This window comes from Meriones unguiculatus, chromosome 2 (genome assembly GCF_030254825.1).
Source record: "Meriones unguiculatus strain TT.TT164.6M chromosome 2, Bangor_MerUng_6.1, whole genome shotgun sequence".
Lineage (NCBI taxonomy): Eukaryota > Metazoa > Chordata > Mammalia > Rodentia > Muridae > Meriones > Meriones unguiculatus.
In genome coordinates this window covers 90,526,860-90,550,110 of record NC_083350.1, presented here as the reverse complement: position 1 = coordinate 90,550,110, position 23,251 = coordinate 90,526,860, and the positions used below count along the sequence as shown (strand labels likewise).

The following is a 23,251-nucleotide window of genomic DNA, read 5'->3' as shown; positions in this document are numbered from 1 at the left end:
TCTCCAAAATAGAGCACATAGTTGGTCATAAAGCAAGCCTCAACAGATACAAAAAGGTCGAAATAATCCCTTGTATTTTATCTGACCACCATGGACTAAAGCTGGATCTCAACAACAGAAATAACAAAATGCTGACACGCACATGGAAACTGAACAACTTGTTACTCAATGAAAGCTAGGTTAAGGAAGAAATAAAGAAAGAAATTAAAGACTTCCTAGAATTCAATGAAAATGAAGGCACAGCATACCCAAATTTATGGGACACATTGAAAGCAGTGCTCAGAGGAACATTTATAGCACTAAGTGCCTGCAAGAAGAAATCCATAACATCACATACAAACAACTTAATGGCCCAACTGAAAACCCTAGAAAAAAAAAAAAAAAGAAGCAAATACACCCAAGAGGAACAGAAGGCTGGAAATGATCAAACTCAGGGCTGAAATCAATCAATTAGAAACAAATAAAACTATTCAAACAATCAATGTAACAAAAAGCTGGTTCTTTGAGAAAATCAACAAGATAGACAAACCCTTAGCCAAACTAACTAAAAAGCAGAGAGAAGCTATCCAAATCAGCAAAATCAGAAATGAAAAGGGTGACATAACTACAGACACTGAGGAAATTCAAACAATCATTAGGTCATACTACAAAAGCCTATATGCCACAAAATTTGAAAACCTAAATGAAATGGACAATTTTCTTGACAGATTTCATCTTCCAACATTAAAGTCAAGATCAGGTAGAAAGACTGAATAGCCCTATAACTCCCAAGGAAATTGACACAATCATTCACAGTCTCCCTTCCAAAAAAAGCCCTGGGCCAGATGGTTTCAGTGTGGAATTCTACCAGACCTTCAAAGAAGTGCTAACACCAATTCTCCTCAAACTATTCCACAAAATAGAATCAGAGGGTACATCACCAAACTCATTCTATGAAGTGACAGTCACCCTGATACCTAAACCACACAAAGACCCAACAAAAAAAAGGAAACTTCAGACCTATCTCTCTTATGAACATTGTTGCAAAAATACTCAATAAAATACTTGCAAACCGAATCCAAGAACACATCAAAGATATCATCCACGCTGACTAAGTAGGCTTCATCCGAGGCATACAAGGGTGGTTCAACATATGGAAATCCATCAATGTAATCCACCACATAAACAAACTGAAGGAGAAAAACCACATGATCATCTCCTTAGATACCGAAAAAGCATTTGACAAAGTCCAACACCCATTCATGTTTAAAGTCTTGGAGAGATCAGGTATACAAGGCACATATCTAAACATAGTAAAGGCAATATACAGCAAGCCTATAGCCAACATCAAACTCAATGGAAAGAAACTTAAATCAATCCCACTGAAATCAGGGACAAGACAAGGCTGCCCACTCTCTCCATACCTCTTCAACATAGTACTTGAAGTCCTAGCCATAGCAATAAGACAACTAAAGGAGATCAAGAGGATACAAATCAGAAGGGAAGAGGTCAAAGTGTCACTATTTGCAGATGATATGATAGTATACATGAGCGACCCCAAAAATTCAACCAGAGAACTCCTCCAGCTGATAAACACCTTCAGCAAAGTGGCAGGATACAAAATCAACTCAAAAAAATCAGAAGCCCTCCTGTATACCAAAGACAAAAGGGACGAGTAAGAAATTAGGGAAACAACACCTTTCACAATAGCCACTAATAACATAAAGTACCTTGGGGTGACACTAACCAAGCAAGTGAAAGACCTGTTTGAGAAAAACGTCAAGTCTCTGAAGAAAGAAATTGAAGAAGATATCAGAAGATGGAAAGATCTCCCTTGCTCATGGATTGGTAGGATTTACATTGTGAAAATGGCCATCCTGCCAAAAGCAATCTACTGATTCAATGCAATTCCCATCAAAATACCAAAACAATTTTTTACACATCTTGAAAAAAACATTCTCAGCTTCATATGGAGAAACAAAAACCCAGAATCTCCAAAACGATCCTGTACAACAACAGATCATCTGGAGGTATCTCCATCCCCAATCTCAAGTTGTACTACAGAGCAATAGTAATAAAAACTGCATGGTATTGGCATAAAAACAGAAAGGAGGATCAATGGAACCGCATAGAAGACCCAGAAATAAACCCACACACCTATGAATACTTGATTTTTGACAAAGAATCCAAAACCATTCAATGGAAAAATGACAGCATCTTCAACAAATGGTGCTGGTCCAACTGGATGTCTACATGCAGAAAAATAAAAATAGATCCATATTTCTCACCCTGCACAAAACTAAAGTCCAAGTGGATCAAAGACCTCAACATAAAACCAGATACTCTAAATCTGTTAGAAGAGAAAGTGGGGAACAGCCTAGAACTCATTGGCACAGGAGACAACTTCCTGAACAGAACACCAACAGCACAGGCTCTAAGAGCAACAATCAATAAATGAGACCTCATGAAACTGAAAAGCAATGGACACTGTCATGAAAACAAAAGGACTGCCTGCAGATTGGGAAAGAATCTTTACTAACCCTTTATCTGACAGAGGACTAATATCCAGTATATACAAAGAACTAAAGAAGCTGAAAAGCAGCAAACCAAGTAATCCAATTAAAAAATGAGGAACAGTGCTAAACAGAGAATTCTCAACAAAGGGATATGAAATGGCAGAGAAACACTTAAAGAAATGCTCAACCTCATTAGCCATCAGGGAAATGCAAATCAAAACGACCCTGAGATTTTACCTTACACCCATCAGAATGGCCAAGATGAAAAACTCAAGTGACAACACATGCTGGAGAGGTTGTGGAGAAAGGGGAACCCTCCTCCAATGCTGGTAGGAATGTAAACTGCTACAACCACTCTCGAAATCTATCTGGTGCTTTCTCAGACCATTAGGAATAGTGCTTCCTCAAGACCCAGCTATACCACTGCTAGGTATATACCCAAAGTTTGCTCTAGTACACAAAAGGGATACTTGCTCAACCATGTTTATAGCAGCTTTATTTATAATAGCCAGAACTTGGAAACAACCCAGATGTCCATCAACGGAGGAATGGGTACAGAAATTGTGGTATTTTTACACAATGTAATACTACTCAGCAATCAAAAAGGAAGAAATCATGAAATTAGCAGGCAAATGGTGGGATCTAGAAAAGATCATTCTGAGTGAAATATCCCAGAAGGAGAAAGACAAACACGGTATATACTCACTTATATAGACCTATAAGATATGATATACAGCTAAAAAAGATAATCAAGAGAGCAGACGTGGGATAAGATGATCAATCCTCATTTAGAAAGACAGATGGGATGTGCATAGAAGGTATGACAGGAGTCTACTGAGCGCATCTGAAAGACTCTAACTAGCAGTGTTTTCAAAGTAGATACAAAGACTCATAACCAAACTTTTGGCAGAGTACCTGGAATCATATGAAAGAAGGGGAGTTAGTATGATGGGGAAAGGATAGGAGCTCCACAAGGACCAAATATATCTGGGCACAAGGTCTTTTCTGATACTGACATTCAACCAAGGACCATATATGGATATAACCTAGAACCTCTGCTCAGATGTAGCCTGTGTTAGCTCAGTAATCAACTGGTTTCCCATAGTGAGGGGAACAAGGACTATTTCTAACAGGAACTCAATGACTGGCTCTTTGACCTCCCTACCCAGCAAGGGAGGAACAGTCCTGTTAGGCCACAGAGGAGGGCTTCGCAGCCAGTCCTGAAGATACCTGATAAAACAGGATCGGATGAATGGGGAGGAGGTCCCCCCCCATCAGTGGACTTGGAAAGGGGCTTGGTGGAGATGAGGGAGGAAGGGTGGAATTGGGAGGGAATGAGGGAGCGGGATACGGCTGGGATACAGAGTTAATAAAATGTAACTGATAAGAAAAAATAAAATTAAAAAAAGAAAAAAATAAAATTAAGGAAAAAAAAGAAGCAAATTAAAATCATGCAGATACTCTTTCTCTATTTTACTAAGCCATTTATTTAATTTTTCCTTTTTTTAATTTTTATTGATTACACGTTATTTACTTTGTATTGCCCCTGTACCTCCCTGTGCCCTCCCAATCCCACCTTCCCTCTTCCCACCCATGTCCCTATCCCAGTCGACTGAAAAGGGAGTTCCTCCTCCCCTCTTCTCTGATCCTAGCCTATCAGATCTCATGAGAGTGGCTGCATTGTCTTCTTCTGTGGCCTGGTAAACCTGATTCCCCTAAGCCATCTTTTTCTTTGTTTGTTGGTTGGTTTTCCCTGGGAATTACTGACAGAATAAGAACTGGATAAAATTGATATCTTTCTATTTTGAATATAGTGTTTTATACAGAACTGTCAATTACTTGTACACAGTGAATACTTCAAGCATAGTAACTATATAGGAAAAATAAGTTTGGAATGGGTAGAAGTCTCTGGAGCATTGTGTTTAATGTACAACAGTCACAGAGCTTGGTTACATTTCTATTTAGTTTCAAAAAATTCTCTGTTTTTCTCTGTACCCCATTTTTTAAATTGTATTACTTGGCTTGTAGGTGTTTAACTTATTCAGTTCTTCATATATTTTGGATATTGGCCCTCTGTCAGATGTAGGGTTCGTTAAGATCCTTTCCCAGTCTGTGGGCTGTTGTTTTGTTCTGATGACAGTGTCCTGTGCTTTACAAAAGCTTTTTAGTTTCATGAGGTCTCATTTATTAATTGTTGATCTTAGAGCCTGTGCTGTTAGTGTTCTGTTCAGCAAGTTGTCTCCTGTGTCAGTGAGATCAAAATCTCCCATTTTTCATCTAATACCACACACCCATCCAAATGGTGAAAAAAAATAAACTCAAAGGATGGAGAGAATGTGGAGAAAGGGGAACCCTTCTCCATTGCTGGTGGGAATGTAACCTTTTACAACCAGTTTGGAAATCAGTCTGGCACTCTCAGAAAATTAGGAATATTGCTACCTCAAGATCCAGCTATACTACTCCTTGGCATTTACCCAAAATATGTCCCACCATTCAATAAGAACATTTGCTCAACTATGTTCATAGCATATTTATTCATAATAGCCAGACTCTGGAAACAACCTACATGTCCTGCAACAGAGGAATGGGTATAGAAAGTGTGGTACATTTACACAATATAATACTACTCAGCAATTAAAAACAAGGAAATCATGAAATTTGCAGGAAATGGTGGGAACTAGAAAAGATCATCCTGACTAAGGTAACACAACAGCAGAAAGACACATATTCACTTTTAAATGGATATGAGCCATATAATACAGATTAAACATACTAAAATATATAGTCCTAAAGAAGCTATACAAAAAGGAGGACCCTAAGGAAGGTGCTTAATCCTCATTCAGAAGGGCAAACAAGATAGACATTGGAAGCAGGGAAGACAAGGAATAAGACAGGAGGCTTCCACAGAGGACCTCTGAAAGACTCCACCCCACCAGGGTATTTATTGAAAGAGAATCTAAGACTCATAGTCAAACTTTGGGCAGAGTGCCAGGATCCTTATAGAAGGAGATAGAAACACCTGGAGGGAAGAGTAACTCCACAAGGAGAACAACAAAGCCAAATTACCTGAGCTCAGGAGCTCCTGCAGAGACTGATACTCCAACCAAGGACCATGCATTGAGAGGACCTAGACCCCATGTTCTAAGGAAGCCCGTTGGCTGTTCAGTTTCCATGTGGATTCTCTAGTAAGGGGAACACGGGCTGTCTCTGACATGACCTCAGTGACCGGCTCTTTGATCACCTCTTCCTGATATTCTACTCTAAGTAGTGTACTCAAATATATTTCAAACCAATAAAATTATTGTGATCACTAATGATATTAAGTTAAAGTCTTATTTTAAGTTATTTTATGTTAAATTTCAAAAGCCAATCATATTTTTAATTCAGACTGTTAATGCCAATAAAATATTACTTGCTTTTATCTGTAGCAATGCAAATTCCTTTCAGCTGCTCTCCAGAAACTACTTTCTCTGAGGGTAACTAATACTTTTTCTCTTTGTGTTGAGTTTCCTAAATGTCTCAACTTTCCTTGTCTTGCTATTTCTGAAATGTAGGGGAAAGGACTTTTCCCTGCTTATTACCATCTTTTTCATAAAGGACTCTGAAGCTTCTTTCTTGATGTCTCAGTGATTTGGACATTTTTAAGTGGTCAAGCCAGGACTAGAACCATTAAAACAGTCCTAAATTTAGTCTAAGATTTTCCTGAGGCAGAAACCTACTATTCAGAGGAAAATGAGTGTACTTAATTCATAGCATTCATTTTGTGACCTTATTCTGACCATAATGCCTTTTTCTGGACCATGTTACTGTGTAGCAGTATAAAAAGAACATTTTATGTTTCTTTGTAATACTGTATAGAATTTAACAGGGTGTTAACTTGCCACAGCCCTATGCCAATATTCTTTATAGAGTCTCAAAACATACCACCTTCGTATCCAAACACAGGTAAAGGTGACTTTACTCACCATAATTGAATATGTACTTAGAAAATAAGTAAGGTATTATTGCAAAGATAATATAAAATTCAAAGGATTGAGGCTTTCTATATTACTTGGTTTCTACATGAAGAGGAAAAGTTAAATATGTTTAATTAAGTTAAACTTGAAGAAATTAAGGGTCGATGGGAAGGAAGAAGAAATCAAACTGGAAGAATTAATAGAAGGAGGAACGAAGAGAGGAGGAAAGGAAGGTAGGAAGGGAAGGAGCCAGGAAGGAAGAGAGGCAGGAAAGAAAAAATTCTACTCTCTAACAACTGTTTATTGGACACATAGGCAGTTACTACTTTTAACTGCTATTTTTGGCGTTCTATTGTATTACTTTTAGTAACTTCTATATGCCTTGATTTGGATCATAAAATCTGAATTACAAACAAGCTATGTGTTTGTAATGCCCTCAAAAACCCAGTTATGAAGTAAAAGTCTCAGTGTTTTCATTAAACACACAATGTCCTGACCACAAAAAACAAATTTTAAAGTACATTTTTATAATTAAAATATATTTAAAAATGTGTTTGTGGGTCTTACCATTTGACACTTTATTGAAAACCCTGGAGATAGCCAGCTCTTATTCTCTATTGAGAATTGTCTATACAGTGCCAACTCTTCCTTCCAATCTAAGAGATATAGCAGGGAAGGTAGAGAATTTTCCCACTGTTCCTGTCATGAAGCTTTAATCACATATTAAGGATAAAAGTAAAATAATAGAGCCAAAATCCCTCCTTAATTGCAACTGGAATTTAATGTAGTTTCTCTGAGAGGACTCTCATATCCCTCAGGGTTTGAACAATTTCTTGCCCATGACTTTCTGAAATACAATGCTGACACCTTTTTTACTAGCTAGTGTGTTCATACTTCTATTTATATCCCATGTCAGCTTTAAAAAGTGTTTTTAGAAACTGTATTCTTTTTTTTTTAACCAGGTACAAAACATTTCTGGTGTATGTGGTGTGTATAGGATAACATTACCTAAATATAAGACTAATTTGATTTATTTCCAAATTCTTTTTCACATTTGGTCATATGTGATCTATATACGCTGTTCAGAAATCATTTTTGACACAAATTGTGATGATATATTTTTCTAAAATATTTCTTGATACAAAAGAGACTAATCTCAGATATGCAACCAAATCATTGACATTCCTTGAAATCGTTTGAATTTTGATTTAAACTTCTATCCTACTGTTTACTCAACTTGTTTAAGTTTAAATTGCTTCTATGACAAGATGTAAATCACTGTACTTTCTGTTGGATTTTCTATGTGATAAGCCCTTTCAAGCTAAGACAAATTCACAAATTTAATACTATATTTTGTATCCTTCAATGCTCCAGATCAAGAATAATGTCCACGTGTGATATCTGTTCCTTGAAAGTAGCAAAAAGTTGAAAGCAGACTTCACCACCACCACCACCACCAAATCCATAAATGTTGGAAAAGCATGTTAGTATAGGCTGATAACATACACATTCATTTTCAATACTCTTCTGGATAATCTGGAGTCAATAAAGTAACTTCCTCCTCTGTAAAACTCAAAGGTTGTTGGAAAGAATCTCTTATTTCTTTCCCATATCATGTTTTCTGTGTTTTTTGATGCACACAGAGAAAGCCTTTTCTTAGGCACAAGGATAGAGATAGAGGAGACTGGCACAGACTCAGTACCAAAAGATGCACAATACATCAGACAGAACTAAGGCTAGACAGACACACACAACAGGCAACAGACACATCAGTCACAACCAACTACAGACAGGTAGAAAAACAGGGAGAGAAACAAAGAATTCATTTTGGGGCTTATTGTTTGTCAAACCAATCTGAGAAAGAATTTATGTCTTTGGTCCTTAACGTGACATCTACACATTTTGATACCTCCTCTGTTGTTTCTTTAATCATTACTTGAAATAGCAAATTTTAGTTTTGTATTTTCCCCCAATGGAAACTCTCATATGTTTTCTGTAGCTTCATGTGTATTGTCTCTAGCAGTTAAAAATCAATGAGAAACAAACTATTAAGAGTCAGCAAATTTTAACCATAAAATTCGGTTGCTGTATAGTGCTGTTGATTCTAAGCAGATGTTTAACAGTAGGCTTATTGCTTCTATAGTCATCTTGACAATGTAACAAATCATAACAATGAAATGATACAAATAATCTCCATTGATAACTGTAAATGTAATTATCATTTGTACATACCAAATTAAGAATATTAAAAACACATAATAAATTGGAATTGAAAATTTTAAAACTAATTTTAAATCTTCTTACTATAGCTTCTATTTTTTTCTGTAAAGAGTGGGGAATATGTACTCACTGTATGATTACTTCTTCTTCATAATACTAGGAGAGCAGTGTCTACAAGCTTTTTGTTGTTGTTGTATTGGGACAGGAGGACTACATGGTATTTCTCTATCTAATCAAGTTCCAGAGCTCATTAGAATAGGATAGTTACATCATCCAAGAGAAATCCCAGCTGGTTTCATATATTTTATCTGTCATTAAGTTGAAGAAGTAATTCATGTTTTCTAGCAGACATGAATGGAATCACTTAAAATGAAGTCAGATGATGCAGGAACACCTAGAAGTCGGGTTCTGGGTTTCAGTCTCTGCATTTATAGGTTATGAATGTGTCACTTAGAAACCTGTTTGTTCATGGAAATTACTTTAATGTTTTTCTTGTCCAAATACACATTTATTTTGTCAGCCAGTTTTTTAAATAAAACATAAATCTAGTAAAAAGCATTTAAATAATTAAAACATTTCAAATATATAATAAAAATAAGTGAGAGTATAAAATTGAACTGCCTTGTCAGGGTCAGATAGAAGGGGAGGAAGATCTCCCATATATGTGGACTTGGGAGAGGGGCATAGGAAGAGATGAGGCAGGAGGAGTGAGATTAGGAGGGGTGAGGCAGGGGCTACAGCTGGGATACAAAGTGAATAACCTGTAATTAATATAAAAATAAAAATGTAATTGAAAAAAATTGAACTGACTTTAATTTTTATATCAATGCTGAGTAACCAATTAAGAGTAAAAATATGAACTCAGAAACATACTCACCACCCACTATTGATGTGCTATGTATCAAATTAACCTATTTCTTGGTGAAAAGCTAGTGCTTTACTTGCCCAATAAAATATTGAGTCCTCTATTCTTTGTATTTAACAGTAAATATAAGTTTGCATATATTGTTGTGTGTGTTATACATGTTAGTATACATGGTGTCTGTGAATATGCATGCAGAGCCAAAAGAAGGTACTTATTATGAACATTTATAGCATTCTACTTTATTGTCAAGAACCTTGAACTACTCACTGTTTGTCAAATACAACTGCAGTGAAGTGAAACCCAGGAATCCACAACTCTCCTATTCACCATTACTAGAATAAAGCATGCATTCACGCTTAGACTCTGAGATGTGTTCTGGAAAATAAAATTCATATCCTCTTCTGATATAGCAAGTACCTTTATCCATTGTTTTTTTTCTTAACAGTGTAAAAGCAATATTAAAATCTAATAAAAACGATTTTTAGTCTCTTCCACACTTTTCTGATGGAATTTATCATTTCCTTATTCCTGAAAGTGTAAACTACAGGGTTTAGCAATGGTGTCAGGACATTGACAAAAATAAGTGTGTTTTTCTCAAAAGAGAATGCAGGTGTATCCCGTGCATATATTAATATGCATGGAACAAGGAACAAAACTACAACAGTGATGTGGGCTCCACAGGTAGAGAGAGCTTTACGTCGTCCTTTAGAGCTGTGGTTTCAGAGAGAGAAAAAGATGACACCATAGGAGACAATTAACAAGGAGAAGTTTATGATGCAGATAGCTCCACTGTTAGCAAACACCAAGAGAACAAATATATGAGTTTCAGTGCAGGCAAGTTTCAGCAATGGAAACAAGTCACACATATAGTGATCAATGACATTGGGTCCACACAAAGGCAACTGCAATGTGAATATAATTTGTATGATAGAATGTAAGAAGCCTCCTTCCCAGGATATTGCCACCAGAATGCTACAGAGGCTCCATGTAAGGATGGAAGAGTAGTGCAAGGGCTTGCAAATAGCCACATAGCGGTCATAGGCCATGGATGCTAGGACAATCATTTCTGCTCCTGAGAAGAAATGGACTGAAAACAGTTGTGTTATGCAACAGCCAAAGGAGATGGTCTTCTTCTCATATAAAAAATCTACAATCATCTTGGATGTGACAGTAGAAGAAACACATGCATCCAGGAAAGACAGGAATGCCAAGAAGAAGTACATGGGGGAGCCCAGCAGTGCAGGGCTGTAGATGATGGTCAACACAAGTATCATGTTGCCTCCTATAGTTGCAAGATAGACCAATAAAAATATAATGAACAGTAGTTTTTCAACTTTTGGGTTCTGAGAAAGCCCCAAGATTATGAACACAGTAACAAAACTCTGGTTTTGCCTGATTTTGAAGAAGACAATGAAAGTAAACTTTTTTCACATAAAACTTCATTAATGAAAAAAGGCTTCTTATATGTTTATAATATTTCCATCAGTGAAATACTGTTATTGTGCAAATTGGATGCATTTTCATTGATTGAGTCTATTGCAATTTAAATTAAATAAAATATTTTTAAAATGAAGGATGTAGTCATGTAACATGAATTGAGTAAAAATGAATTATTGAATACTTTGAAGAACCCGTGTATTACATTTTGATTATGAACACACCTACTTGTATGAGTAGAAAAAAAATAGTGTAGCATTGAATCATCAGCTCTTGTAAATCTTGATTTTCTTGAAATTAATATTAAAGGGCATTTTAAAACTATAACTTAGATGTGAATAAAAGACCAAGGTTGAGTAGCCTGCAGTGAGTTTTCAGAGCACTGCCTTATACAGCAACAGAACAAGAGGCAACTTTTTCACATAATCAGGTTGACTTTTTCATAATCCTTAGAGATGAAACTCTTTATGAGAATGTTTACAGTAGCATATATGGTTTTCCAACAATGTCTTATCAAATAATACTTGCTTCACACATAGTAATTTCTTCCATTAAAATTAAGAGAATATTCCAGATCTTGAATAAATTTGTCTTCCTACTCACAGCTTCAAAGGCCATTTGTTTCCTTTCCTGATTACACAACTGAATTTCATTATAAATAATATTTTAGTGTGTAAATATTACCTGATTTATATATGCATACATATAAATATGCATGTTTCTTGGCAAAAATCTGGGAGTAAAAATAATGTAGTTGTATCAAAAAGAAATATTGTAATAATATGAATGACAACAATTTCAACTGAACAGAGACAATATTACTTGCAAAATCTATACAACTCACTAATGATGGAGAAGTTGAGTACCTACTTAAAGCTCTCACCTCTATATTTCAGCATCTTTTGTAAAGGAACATATTTTGTACAATGTAAACAGAGAAACAAACACCAACCAAGCCACAAACCCTTTATCTACAATGATGTACTGCCATAGTATCCTAATGTTCTTTACAATTAAAATATATAGAACACAGTACAGTATAGTCATTGTTTATGACTATATTTTAGAGCAGTTAGAAGATATGCAGTATTATCTAAGTTGAACCCTGCAACATGAACAGGATGATAGTGAGATATAAGCTTTAAATGACATGAAAGCCTCCTCCCTAAGTATTAATTTTCATTAAACCAGAATTTGCTTGTCAAGCTGTAAGGTGGAGTGCCAATAAATAGTTGGAATAAAGGTTTTTGTTGTTGCTTAGTGTTTTTGGTTTTTGGTTTTTTGAGACAGGGTTTCTTTATGTATCCTTGGCTGTCCTGGACTCACTTTTTAGACCAGGCAGATCTTGAACTCACAATGATCTGCCTGCCTGAGTGCTGGGATTACAGGTTTGTGCAACCACATCTGGCTGTAATCAGTTTTCATGCTTATGAACCATGATGACCAATATGGTTAGATATTCCTAAAAGAATAATGAGGCAGTCCTATTTTGGCAAAAGCTAGGAGCTCTCTAGTTAAACATAAAGATTAAGTTCAACAAAGAAAAACTATGTCCATTAACTATCCAACTACCCAAGTTTAGTGTGGTCATGGGTTTTAGAGAAATATTTGTTATCATTTTACTAGACCAGCCAAATTCCTAGTTGAATCCTAAAGCTTATCTTTACACCCACAGATTAAGTGTAGAACTCATCCCTCATCAAAGAAACTTTTCTTTGCAGCAAATGAAGACCAGTAAAGAAAACTGATCAAAATATGCATATAGACTAATCATGGGGAATCAAATCCCAACAGATATTTCTACCACACAGTTTCAACAACTAAGGTTCAGGGTACAATTATGGCGAGGTACATAAAATTGTAAGAACTACAGTACAAGAAACTACACTGTGAGATTGTGTTTCTTAGAAATGACAGGGAAGCTACACCTATGTTATCTCAACAATATGGCTGTCTAAAGGAGACCTGAATGATGAGAACAGCTAATATGAATGGGAAACTCCCATGGGACTCACTCTACACAAAGGAAATTCAGCAAATAAGGACTGTTGAGGGAGGAAGAATTAATATTTCCCAGTGATGAGTTCCCAGTAAGGTGTCCAATAACAAGTGTTCAGCTCTGATATAATTTAAACACTTGTAACAACAAACAGACTGAGAGTCATTTTAAAAAATTTACATTTATATATTATCTAACAATAATAATTTTTAAAGGGCCATTAATTTGAGAGGTTGTGAAAAAGAAGATATGAAAACAAGGGAAGGAGGGTATATAGGAGAGGTTATAGAGATAACAGGCAAGGAGAAAGTTATTTAACTATATTTTAATTTGAAAAGTAAATAAAATTTTAAAAGAAAAATAGTCAAAATTTGATCTAAACATAAATAAAATTTGTTAAGATAAGGCAAATGTTCTCATTTTTTTTTTTTTACATTTCCCTGATAATTTAATGCATGGTAAACTACTGTGGCAGACTCTAGTGAATCTACGTGAGAAAGAATATGCAGCTTCTGTTTTATTATTTGTATAATCTAGTATTAGATTAAATAAAATGTTACATAGACCTGAAAAACCATTTACTTTCTATTGTGGGAATATCTGGGATATGGTCATGATACGTTTTACACATGTTTAAATTTCTCAAATGAATAGAAAATATATTATAAATGTGGGTAACAAAACTGCCTGATGTTTAATACCCATGTGCTAGTTACTGACCTACCACAGCTGAAAGAACTTTTTTTTTTCCCATAAAGGACACATAGACTTTATTCTAGTGGTAGTGGAAAAGACATATGTAGCCAAGGATGAACACAGACTCACCATGACTTTGTAATCTTGATCTTCTTGACTACACCTCCAATTTCTGGGATTATAAATGTGTGTAGTCACAAACAACAGAATCCATAGAATTTATTAGCACATACAGCAAACTCTAGGTTAAAAAGAACATGAATATTCTTGTCAAAATTATTTAAAAAACGTTCTATGCCAAAATGAAATACTGAATCAGTCAAAAAAGTCTTTTTGAAAATAGCACTTTAATTGACAGCCAAGTTGAGCGATTTGCCATAGGGTATCAAGTTGCTCCTGCACGAGGTCAATCCTCTGATTGAACACCATCAAGCTTCCTTTTAGTTGAGCATTAATTCCTTTTTGTACAACTAAGGCATGAGCTACATTGGCTAAATTCAGGGTCTGAGCAGTCTGCCCAGTATGACTCATGGCTAATGCCCCGGTGGTAGCTCCAACAGCCGCCAATGAAATGGCAGTAACAATGGTGGCTGTAGTTCCAAGATCCCTTTTCTGTCTGAAGAGAGTCTTAGCGTGAGGGGCATCAACGGGCACAGGCACCCAGCGAGGCATGCAAGCAACCAGGGCATACCTAAATTCACTAGCATTCCAGCATTGGGCAAAAAAGCAAGTATCATTACCACAATTACTTGGCTCTATCTGGCTAATAATGAATAAAAATGGGGGATATAAACAAACAGGTGTGGGCTTATAGGAAATATTATGAGAAGCCTTAACCCCCTCGTTGGAACATCCTGCATCAGTTCTAGAACTAGCAGTGGTGGTGTCTGAGGTCTGAGTAGGTTCAGGAGACCATTGCCCCCAGGGGAGAGACGTGCTCCATGCCAATTGACTAACTCCATGTTTTCCTCCACTTTTGAAAGTCATTTAAGGTTCTTTCTGATGCTCTTTGGGTGGATGACACCTAAATGAACATCAGTACAAAGTCCCAATTTATTTCTAATATCAGAGATCAGACCTCTACTCTTGCCTGATGCGTCTAAAACAAAAAGGGGGAACTGTAGAGAACTGCGGAATGCTATGCCTTAAAGATAGAGCTGGTTTCCACCTTCCACCTTCCCGATGGTGAGTGCTCTCTGTCACGAACAATTCCACATTTGGCTAAGGCTGAGGATCTGGCTTGCTTCCATGTATGTGGACCTATTTGCATTGCCCACGTGGCACGCTGGGGTTGGCTACCCAGAGGCTATTTAAGCTGTGGGCTGGCTTTCCCCAGGGTCAGATGATTGTTCAAGGTTCCTGAATAAACTGCATTAAAAAAAAAAAAAAAAGAAAACATACAATATGGTTTGAGGCTATTTCTTGTAACTAAATAGAATATATAACACTTCTATTCAGATATGAACCATGTCATTTTATTGTGTTTTTTACTTGATTCAATTGTATGTTTTCAATACTTTATTTTTTTCTGATTTGTGCATCCTAATACACTTTTTATCAAATAAAAAAATAACACTTTAAAATGAATTGCAATGACTTCAACATTCTTTTACTAATGCAGTAATTGTGAAGCACATTAGATATTATAAAGCGTGTCTTTATTTTTCAAGCAACCCTCCTCCCCAAAATTTTATTCTAAATGTTAAATGAATGGAGAAACTTTTACCATAAAATGTGTTGCAGTGTGTAAAATATTGAAAAATGTAAAACTATCATAAGAGCTATGATATGTAATTAAGATTATTACAAATTACTATCACATGATATTACAAATAAAAACCCAAGTATATGACATAAAAAAAGAGGCATTTAAAAACTTTATTGAGAAGAAGGATATCAGAGGAGCATTAATAATTTATGCACCAAAATTATAAATACATTCTATTTTCTAGATGGGAACTTAATATGGCAGGATTTATTAAGGGAAAATATGCTATTATTATAATTAAAATATTGGAAAACAAACACTAAGATGACACCCACAAAATCTCAATTCTGAAAATAATGCCAGATTTTCAAATCATTCATCTAAATACCAAAAAATGGAAGCAATGAATTGATGTAACAGGACTTCCTAATGTGGAATGTTTTATTCTAATTATCCATTAGTGGCTATATATTGAAATTGACCCTTTCCCAATTTATTACTCTGGTTTTAAATTCATATTCTCAGGAACATATTCTCATTTTGTAGTTATTATCATAATTATAGTAGACAATATTATATTATCTAAAATGTCTCATGATCTTTCCATAGCAGCCATTTACTTGAAAAGCATAGAGGGATAAATTACCTTGCTCAGGGAACACAAAACAGAAACTGTGAGCCCTTTCCTAAGCAGTGACCTAGGGAAGTGTGCCTCCCTAATCCACCATCTACATTACCCACTATTTACTTTCCATTTAGTTAAGCAGCTCAACTAATTGTAGTGCCAATACACACTCATAACAGCAAGTCTTCGGTAACTGTGATGTGCATGTAACATTCAAAATAGTCAAAGGTTACTATTGCATATATATGCTTTTAAATATATATATGCTTTTAAATTTCTTTAATATGGCAAGTAGATGATGATAATTTATTAAAATTGTACATGAAATTGTTCCCTATACTAAATCCCATAAATCCATCTTATTTTTTAACTAAAGTTATTATCAACCAATACAGGATTTTCTTTTATTGACTTTTTGAAAACTATGGTCCTTCAGATTAGTTATCTTTTCTCTGCTCATCGTGTTACTTTTGATTTCTCTAATTGTCTCAACTTTACTTCCTCTCCTATGTCTGTAATGTAGGGGAAAGAGATTTTCTCTTTCTTCTCATGATTTTCCTGATGGTTTTCTGCAGCCCCTTTGATATAGTGATTCTGTTTGTTTTAAGAGAGAAAAGAACAGAATCCTTACACTAAGGCCATCAGAGCTTCACCCACTTAGTTTTTCTAAAGGTTCAGAGGAAGAACATTACTGCTTTAAGGAATCTAAGTAGACATGATTAAATCAGAGGATTCACTCTGTGAGTTGAGTCAAACTTTCTTGCATTATATTCCTTCTGTATCACGTGTACTAGCGCGTGTTTGTGGAGGTAGCACATTTTATATTTGATTTTTATAGATATTTAAGGCACAGAGATGCATACATTTATCAGGTCCTTATGTCATATTCTTTATACAGTCTCAAAGCTATTCTGCCTTTCAATGCAGGCTTCAGAATGATGAGTTACATGAACATATGTTCAGATAATCAATTTGTTGTCAGAGAGGTAAGAGAGAAATGGATTTGTGCTAGGTATCTAAATTCTTACTTTAATGTAAAGATGAAAATTTAAAATATGTTTAATTTCATTAAACTTTAAAACATTGAAAGTTCAAAATAAATTAATAGAAAGACCTTTTCAGGAGGGATGGATTGATAAAAGGAGATTACACTATAACAATCATTATTTGAGCAGTGTAAACATTTGAAAAAATTTTTATCATGAAATGCTATTCTCTGATCTCTTCATGTACTATTTATTCACTTAATAAAATACTGATTTGGCTCATAACATTTCTATTAAGATAAGTGATCTGAGAATCAGGATCTATGAAATTCTCACAGAGCAGACAATTCTGAAGTGAAAGGGCCATTGCTTTGTTACTGCAAAGCAGTAGGCTGCACAGAGTAACCAAATGTTAGAAAATTACGTTATCACAGATTGAAACGCATTTATAAAAATTCATACATAATATGTTTACTTTGCTTCACTAAGTGTTGTGCCAGTAAAAACTCTGAAGATAGCTGTCCTTTCCAGTCAGACTGAACCAAGATTTTCTGTTTGTTTCCAGCTGTTCCTTCCACATCTATGGAAAAGCAGGTGAGCAGCTCAGGCTGTGAAAATGGAGAATGTTACCTCTGCTCCTTTCGTGCTGTGTTCATCATGCTTGCTGAGAAAAACATAAACTAAGAATCCAAATGTTCCCCCACCCCCTCACAGCATATGGCACTTAAAAAGGTTTCTCTGAGACATCATGAAATTGTGAGACTCTTAGTTCCCCAAGGTTTGTAAATCTTCTGGTCCCATGAGAATCCATGGCATAATTTTGTGCATCTTTCCACTTATTTCAAAACTTACAATGTTTCCATGTAAAACTAAAGTTATGTTCTGTGTTTTATAATTTGCAGATGGTTCTATCTGAAAATAATTCCATATACATCCAGGATCAATAGACTATTGTTATCATTATATTTATATTATTATTATTATTATTATTATTATTATTATTATTATTATTATTATTAATTAGTTCATTTATTTACTTTACACCCCAATCACAGCATTCACTTCTTGCTCTCCTCTCAGTATTTCCCTCTCACCTCACCTACCCCATCCTCCTCTATTTTCCTCAGAGAAGTGGAAGCCTCCCATGGATATCAACCAGCCTTCACATAATAAGTTGCGGTAGGACTTGGACCATCTTCTTCTATTGTAGCTAGTTAAGGCAGAACAGTTAGGGGAAAGGGATCCAAATGCAGGAAACAGAGTAAGAGAAAGCTCCAATTCCTGCTGTTAGGAGTCCCACATGAAGATAGAGATGTACAACTGTTACATATGTGCTGAGGGCCCAGGTATGTCTCATGGATGCTCTCTGTTTGATGGTTCAGTCTCTTCCATAAAATAATCCAAGCTTTGGGTAGTGTTTGGCTCTGTCTCTGTATATATTTCTATCACTTGCTTAATGAAGCCCCCCAAGTGGCAGTTATGTTAGGTTCCTATCTGCAAGTATAGCAGAACATTGCTAATAATGCCAGAGGTAGTCTCTCTCTCATCACATGGCTCTCAAACTGGGCCAGTCATTGATTGTACTTTCCTAAAATTTTGCTTCATTTTTACCCTTGCATATCTTGTCAGAAAAAAATTATGGTCTAAGGTTTTGTGGCTGTTTGGTGTCCCCGTCCCTCCACTGGAAGTCTTGCCTGGATACAGGAAATGGCCATTTCATGCTCCATATTCCCCATTGCTAGGAGTCCCAGCTGGGGCCACATTCATAGATACCTGGGAGTTTCAACTGTCCTAGTTTTCCAGCACCTCCCAGAGAGCCCTCCCCCCTATTCCAATTCTCTTTCCCCACACTATCTCTTTCTATCCTCCTCACAACTTGATTCCTCCTTATCTCCTTCCTAACCTGTGTCTCATCTATTCCCCTCCTCTATCCACCCCTGATGTTTATTGTATTTTCCTTTCTCAGTGAGATTCAAATGTTCCCCATTGGGCCCTATTTGTTACTTTGCTTCTTTTAGTTTGGATTGTAGCATGGTACCTTTATTTTATGGCCACTATTTACTTACAAGTGAGTACATACCATGAATGTCTTTTTGATCTGGGTTACCTTTTCAGTTTTTTTTTTTTTCTTTTCTAGTTCCTTCCATTTGCCTGCACATTTTATGATGTCATTTTTAATAGCTGAGTAATATTCCATTGTGTAAACATACCACATTTTCTTTATCTATTCTTTGGTTGAAGGACATTTAAGTTGTTTTCAATTTCTATCTATTTTGAATAAAGTTGCTATGAACATAATTGGGCAAGTGTCCTTGTAGTACGGTGACGGATCTTTTGAGTATACGCCCAGAAGTTGTATAACTTTATCTTAATGTAGAACTATTCCCAATTTTCTGAGATACCACCAAATTAATTTCACCATATTAATTTTGGACAAATTTTCACTCTCACCAGCAATGGAGGAGTGTTCCTTTTGATCCATATCCTTTCCAGCATGCGCTGTCACTTAATTTTTTGATCTTGGCCATTCTGACAAGTGTAAGTTTGAATTTTGGAGTCCTTTTGGTTTGTATTTCCCTGATGACTAAGGATGTTGAACATTTCTTTAGGTGCTTCTTGGCTATTAATGATTCTTCGGTTGAGAACTCTGTATTTAGATGTGTTTTTAATTGGGTCATCTGATTTATTTATTTCTAGTTTCTTGAGCTCTTTATATATTCTGGATATCAGCATTTTTTTCAGATGTAGGATTGGTTAAAGTCTTTTCATATTCTGTAGGCTGCCATTTTGTCCTTTTTATATTTTTATTTTTTCCATATCTTATTATTATTAATTACAGTTTATTAACTTTGAATCCCATTGTAGCCCCCTTCTCCATTCCCTCCCAATCCCATCCTCCCTCCCTCATCTCCTTCTATGCCCTCCCCAAGTCCACTGATAGTGGAGGTCCTCCTCCCCTTCCCTCTGACCCTAGCCTATCAGGTCTTATCATGACTGGTTGTATTGTCTTTCTCTGTGGCCTGGTAAGGCTGCTCTCCCTTTAGAGGGAGGTGATCAAAGAACCAGCCACTAAGTTCATGTCAAAGACAGCCCCTGTTCCCCTTACTAGGGAACCCACTTGGACAATGAGCTACCATGGGCTACATCTGTGTAGGGATTCTAAGTTATCTCCATGCATGGTCCTTGGTTGAAATATCAGTCTCAGAAAAGACCCCTGGGTCCAGATGTGTGTGTGTGTGTGTGTGTGTGTGTGTGTCCCTGTGTGGTTCATGTCAAATAACAGCTGGATATAGAAGACTAAGATTATATGAATCTGTCTCATTGATCTATATGTTTTTATACCAATATCATAAAGATTTATTAGTAGGTGTGTATAGTGTAATTTGAAATCTTTAATGGTGATACCAATGGCCCTCTTTTATTGGTCAAGATTTTATTTGCTACCAGTGTATTTGGTATTTCAATTAAAAAGTTTAAAATTAGTTATTGAAAATTTCTATGAACTGTTTCATAAATATTTTATAATTATAGTCTATAAATGAATAAAATTATTGATAACCATCCTGAGAGAAGTGATCCAAATTAGAAAAGACAAATATGGTATGCATTCCCCTATATGTGGATGTTAACTTTAAAGCTTTCAGTAGGCATATTGCAATCTGTATAACCATTGAAGTTAGGTATAGAGTTATAGAGTAAGGGACTAACGGAGAGTCAAGGGTAAACTGTAAAATATATAGAATAATATGTAGAGTGTATAGCTATGGAAATACAGGAGGTACAGGAATTGGAGGATTAAATGGACAAGAAAAGGAAATAAAGAAATAAGGGAAGGCATATGGAGAGAGATATCTAATACTGAGGGCCATTTGAGGGAGTCATAGAAAGCCTACTACTGTAAAAGCTTCTTTAAATATATGCATGTATGAACATGTAAATGGAATTATCAAATAGTGGGGAAAAGAAAAACCATATCTCTCATAATCAAGTGAAGCATCCAGTGCCAGAAACCGGCTATGTCTATTTAAGTTGTTGGACAGGTGGCTCCACAGAAATCACCAAATAGGTGATTGCCAAGGCTATTTGATCCTTTAAACAAACTGATGATAAAGGTCTGTTCCTAAAGACCACACTAACATATTTCAGTGAACATGGAGAAGTTAAGCGATGTTTATCAAAAGGATTTACCCCTACTGACCAGTGTTTATGGTACTAGAAGGAGTCTATACACTATCAGAGAAGAAAGTTTAGCTCTAAACTTTCTACAAACCCTTAATCTCCAATTGTGACATGTTTCCAAGATTCACCAGTTCAACAACAGCACAAAAGTAATGAGCATAACCAATTACTAGCTGATTGGATTTAAGGCTGACTCCATGAGACTGAACCCGTACCTGATACTGATTAGGTGGCCATAATCCTGAGACTCTATAGGTCAGGACATAGAAGAAAATCAAATACTATTGATCTGCTAAAGGAACTTAGAAATGAGTGACTCCTAATGATATTCTGCTATATCTATAGATTATCATCTTACTTAATTATCATCAGAAAAGCACCTTCTTCAGGAGATAGCAACTAATATAGAGAGCCACAAATGGGCAATGTGTAGAGAGTGAGAGACCTTTGGACATTCAGTCCAAAATGGGATGTCTTCATCAATCCTCTCTCCTAAGGGCTAAGGGAACTATCCAGAACAAGAGGCTAAAAGAATATGAGTAGCAGTGAGGATGGAAGACACCAAGGAAACATGGTCTTCCAGACTGATGCATGTATGAAATAAAATAGACTGTTTCAGTTTTTATGGGGACTACCAGGTACAGGACAGATAGGGTTACAGTATTGAGAAGGGGAATGGACATGAGCCCCCTTCCCTAATCAAGAGGCTATCTCCAAACTACAACTTCTCACACACACACATATGCACGCACGCGTGTGCACACATACACACACACATAAACTTAGTTTGTTCCAATGGAGTCTCACTAGATATACAAACCACACTTAAGGGCAGACCACATACTTACCAATAACAGCCAATAAATAAATAAATAAATAAATAAATAAATAAATAAGGAACCCAATAGCGGTTTTGAAGACGTTTAAGTCTTATAAAACCATATATATATATATATATACTAATATATATATATGGTTATATATATATACTAATATTTTGCTTGTTTACATATTATGACTTCTGATTTTGTGTTTTAATGGTTTGTGTGTGTGTCTATGTGGGTATATCTTCATTTTTGTGACTCTTATGTTTTTTACTTTGTTTTTGTTTTGTTTTATTCTGTTGTTTATTTGTTTCTTTATTTTCTAAGATGAGACAGGAGGTTATGTAGTGGAATTGATGGAGACCTGAAAGAAGATAAGAGAATGTAAGCAACAATCAGAATATAATGTATGAAAAAAGAAAAATTAATTTTCAACAACAACAACAACAACAAAAGAAGTCAGATGATAAAAAGACAGCTAAAGGTCAGGTTCTGTTTTAACATTTCTCTGCATATTTAGGGTCTGAAGTCTTATGATGTCACTTTGTTTTCTCTTGGAATGATCTCAACATTTTCCTTCTCTAAATTTCAAACACATATTTATTTTGCCATTAGTTTTAATCAAATAGTGTCAATAATAATCCCAAATACTTAAACTCTCTCAAATTTAATTAAATAAATGAAAGAGTAAAGTAACTGGCTTTGGTTTTGATGTAACGATGCTGAGTGGTCTTTTCAAAGTTAAGATGTGAACTCAGAAACATAAATTCTCACTTTCTCTATTAATGTCCTCGGTATTGAAAGATACCATTACATTATAAATGATTAAGAGGATAATGTTTGCCCACTGAAATATAGAATGTTTCATTTTTTTATTGAGTTTTACAGGTGTTTTGTTTTTTGGGGTTGATGTGGGAGATGGGGGGGTGTCTGTGGTGTGGTATAAACATGTGAGTGCATATGAAGGGTATATAGTATTTGTGCCTGTTAATATTCACACAGAACTAAAGGAAGTCATTCCTATACCCAGCTATTGTGTTCTACCTTAATTTCTTAGAATGTCTACACCAAGCCTTGAACTCATAGTTTAGCAGATAAATCCACAATTAAATAAAACTCTAGTATCCAAAAATCTCCTGTGCACCAGTACTGTATTTAAAATATGCTATGTTTAGTTATCACATAAAAAAACTTCTGAAAAGTAAATCTTAAATCATGATGTTTGCATAGAAAATGCCTTCCCCACTGAAAGTGTAAAATT

General features: G+C 35.6%; 1 pseudogene; it reads right to left on the bottom strand.

Annotated features, from left to right (window-relative positions):
• Positions 1-9,994: 9,994 nt before the first annotated feature.
• LOC132652522 (olfactory receptor 4C15-like) lies at positions 9,995-17,646 on the bottom strand (annotated as a pseudogene).
• Between the last annotated feature and the right edge of the window lie 5,605 nt (positions 17,647-23,251).